This window comes from Orycteropus afer, unplaced genomic scaffold (assembly GCF_000298275.1).
Source record: "Orycteropus afer afer isolate SDZICR_OR568_19922 unplaced genomic scaffold, OryAfe1.0 scaffold00538, whole genome shotgun sequence".
Taxonomy (NCBI): Eukaryota; Metazoa; Chordata; class Mammalia; order Tubulidentata; family Orycteropodidae; genus Orycteropus; species Orycteropus afer.
The window spans coordinates 1,555,674-1,560,097 of record NW_006922125.1 but is presented as its reverse complement, the minus strand read 5'-3'; positions in this window follow the sequence as shown (position 1 = coordinate 1,560,097).

Genomic DNA, 4,424 nt, shown 5'->3' with positions numbered 1-4,424 from the left:
ACTTTCCCGGTCATATTTTGAGTAATTTCTGACTTGAGAGGCTCATCTTCTGGAATATATTGGACAATGTTTCAGGGCTATCCATAAAGTTTTCCAGTAATATATCAGACATTGATTCATTGTTATCCATAAAGTTTTCACTGGCCAATTCTTTGAGAAGTGGATGGTTTCTACCTTATTCCAAGTCTGTCTTACTTCGGAAGCTCTGCTGAAACCTGTCCACCATAGGTTACTGTGCTGGCATTTTAAACACTGGTGGGATGGCCTCCAGCCTCACAGCAATATGCAAACCATCACAGTTAAATTGACAGACAAGTTTGTCTCTCTGTCTCTATTAGTTGTTCCAAACCACTCTGCTCACTTCGTGGCCTACCTACCTGTTCTGCCCTGCTGCTGGATCCCACTTCCTTTCTTGAACTTCTTTAGCTGTAGAAGCATGGATATCATTGCTGATATCAGATGGATCTTGTCTGCAAACAGAATACGAGAAAGTTGTTTATCTGTGTTGCATTCACTATGCAAAGGCAGTCAACTGTGTGGAATCTAATAAATTATGGATAACTTTGCAAGAAATGGTAATTGCAGAACACTAATTGTGTTCATGTAGAACACGTTGATAGACCAAAAGGCAGTCATTCAAACAAAACAAAGGGACACTAGCTGATTTAAATCAGGAAAGTGTTATGTAAGAGTTGAATCCTTTCCCCATACTTATCCACTCTGTATGTTGAGCAAATAATCTGAAAACCTTGATCATATGAAGAAAAATGTTACATCAATATTAGAGAAGTAGTCTTTAACAGCCTGTAATATGGTGATAAAACCTTCCTTGCTGAAAGTGAAGAAGACTTGAAGCACATACTTATAAAGATCAAAGATGACAGCCTTCTTTATGGATTATATCTCAACATAAAGAAAACAAAAATCCTCACAACTGGACAAATAAGCAACACTATGATAAATGGAAAGAACATTAAAGTTGTGAAGGACTTCATTTTACTTGGATTCACAATCTATCCCCAAGGAATTAATAGTGAAGAAGACAAAGGATATATTGAATTGGCCAAATCTGTTGCAAAAGTGTTAAAAAGAAAAAGTCACTTTTAGTACTGAGGTGCACTTCCTCCAAGCCATGACACTTTCAAACATCTCATTTGCATCTGAAAGGTGGATAATGAATAAGGAAAATCAAAGGGGAATTGATGGCTCTAAATTATTATATTGGTGAAAAATATCCAATATACCATGGACTGCAAGAAGAACAAACAAATCTATCTTGGAAGAACTATGGCCAGATATTCCTTTGAAGCAAGAAAGGGCCTGACTTCATTTCACATACTTGGATGTTTTACATGAGGGACTATTCCCTGGAGAAGGACATCATGCTTGGTAAAGTAGACAGCAAAAAAGAAGGAGGTCCTCAATGAAATGGATTTACACAATGGCTACAACAATTGCTTAAGCATAGCAACAATGGTGAGAATTCTGCAGGACCCAGCAGTATTTTGTTCTGTTGGACTTAGGGTGGCTATGAATCATAACTGACTCAAGGACACCTAAAACCAAACAATAACAACAGAGATAATTTGCATTTTTTTTTTCTAAACATATATTTTTACTTCTATTGGATAAATACTTAAGGGTGGGATTCCTTAGTCAAAATATATATTGTTGTTAGGTGCCTTTAGTTAATTCCAACTCAGTGACACCCTGTGATGGAGTAGAACTACCCAACAAGTTCTCCTAGGCTGTAATCTTTATGAAAGTACATCACCAGATCTTTCTTCTGCATCTTTACTGGGTGGGTTTGAACAACAAACTTATTGTTTAACAGTCAAGCACTTAACCAATGTGCCATAGATTATAAAAATAGACAAATTGCTTCTAAATGTGGCTGTATTGCACAAAGTTGTATCCCTACCAGAAATGTATGAGAGTTGCAGTTGATAGCCCATTTTTTTCCAGCACTTGGTCTTGTCAGTTCTTTTTTCTTTAAATTTAGCCATTGTAAATCTGCCTAGTGATTTAATTTTCATTTTTCTTATGAATAATGATATCAAGTAACTTTTAATGTGCTTAGTTGCCATATTTTTATCTTATTAGATGAAACATAATATTAAGGTTTTTTTTTTCTTTAATTATTTTCAATAGGGTTGTTTTCTTAATTGACTTTTCCTTCTACTTTACATATTCTGAATATAAGTGACTTTCAAAGGGCAGAAATTTTAAGTAAATATTTTTTTTCCATTTCATGTAATATTTAAGGAATTTTTGCCTAACCCAAGACTTCAAATATTTCTGTCATTTTAAATAATAATAATAATAAAAACTGTCATCGGGTCAGATCTGATTTATAGCAAACATTCTTTTAGTTTCTGAGGCAGTATCACTATAGAAGTAGATTGTTCAATCTTCCTTCCAAGGACTGGCTGGTGGGTTTGAACCACTAGCCTTCTGGTTGGCAGCCAAATGTCTTAGGCACTATGCCACCAGAGCTCCTCTTATGTGTTTATATATATATATATATATGTGTATATGTATATATATATATATATATATACACACATACACATATATATTCTCTATGTATGTATGTATATATGTATAATATATATATAAATATATATATATTTATATATATATATATACTATTTTGAATATGTGCTTTCAATTGTTTCTGCACTGTTTAGTAAAACCACTATTATTTCTTCATGAAATTTCTTATGTACTTTGTCAAATATCAATTCACCATATATGAGGGGATTTACTAAAAGAAGAACTATTCTGTTCCACTGATCTATGTCACTTTATTTTTGAAAATAGAACTTTGTTTTAATTCTTAACTTTCAAATAAATCCTCAAATCAACTAATATGAGTCCCTAATTGTGGTCTTATTTCCAAAAAAAAATATTTATTTTTTCAGGCTATTAAATTCCTTTGCTTTTGGATGCATTTCATAGAAATACAGTTAGTTTCTATAAAATATTTATTGTAATTTTGGTTGAGATTTTGTTTAATCTATAAATCAATTTGGTGAGAATTGACATCTTAAAACTACTAAATTTTGAAAAATGTAAACATGGTATATTGTTCCATTATTTTATATCTTCTTTGATATCTCTTATCAGATTTTGTAGTTTTCATCATACAGAACCTGTAATATTTTGTTAAATGTATATTTAACTTTTGTTTGATTTTTATTGTTGCTTTTATAAATAATATTTATTTTAAGTTTTAATTCCCAGTTACTCAAGATCAATATTGAGAAATAAAATTATTTTGTACATTGATCTTGTATCCTGTGGCCTTGTTAAACTTAAGTATTAATTAAAATGGCTTCTTTTGCAAATCTGTTGAGAATGTTATATGTAGACAGTTATGTGTTCTTCAAACTGAAGCAACTTTATGTCATTTTTTCAATATTTACATCTTTTATTTTTTGTGTCATATTCATTCATGATGGGAAAAGTGTAAGGAAAAATAATTGTCTTTCATTATTAAATATGTTATCTTTAGAGATTTTGTGTATGCATTTGTTCTGTAAATGTCTCTTATAATGTTGAAGTTCCCTTTAATTTTTAAATTGCAGATGTTGATCAAAAAAGTATATATATAACTATATGTTGAATTTTGCCCATTTTTTTTCTGTATCTGTTGATAATTTAAATGTGTTTTCATGTTTTTTTTTTTTTTTAAATTTACATTCAATTAATAATATTTTCCATTCACTTGTGACTTTACGTTTAACCCCTAGATTATTTAGATGGGTGGTGAATAATCTACCAATATTTGGGGTTTTAAGTTACCTTTCTGTATGGATTTCTAGTTTCATTTGATGTGGTCAAGAAACATGCTATGTTTGATTTCAAATCTTCTTAATTTGCTGAGAATTGTTATGGCACAAAATATGATCTACTATGATGAATATTCCTTGTGCATTTAAAAAGAATATGTGTTCTTCTGTTGCTGGGTAGAATTTTTCATAAGTATCAATATGTTGAAATGTTTGATAGTATTATTCAAGTATTCTCCATACTTACTGATGTTCTACTTATTCTACTGATTACTGACAGGAATCTTGATATTTTCAACAGTATTTGTACATTTCTTTATTTCTCTTTTCAAATATATCAGTACCCTTATTTCCTGGGTTTTGAAAGTCTGTCTTCAGAGGCATACACATTTTGGATTTTTATCTCTTTTAGACAAAATTAGCACTTCCACATTATGTAATATGTGTTTTTCTCCCCAGTATCTAATGTTCTGTAAATTTACTTTGTTTTAACTAATATAGGTACTTAGTTTTCTTATGAATGGCTTAGCATTAGTGGCTCCTATGTCAACCCACCAGCCACTCCTCGGAAGGAAGGTTGGGCAATCCTACTTCCGTAGTGATACTGCCTCGGAAACCCAAGGAGGGGTC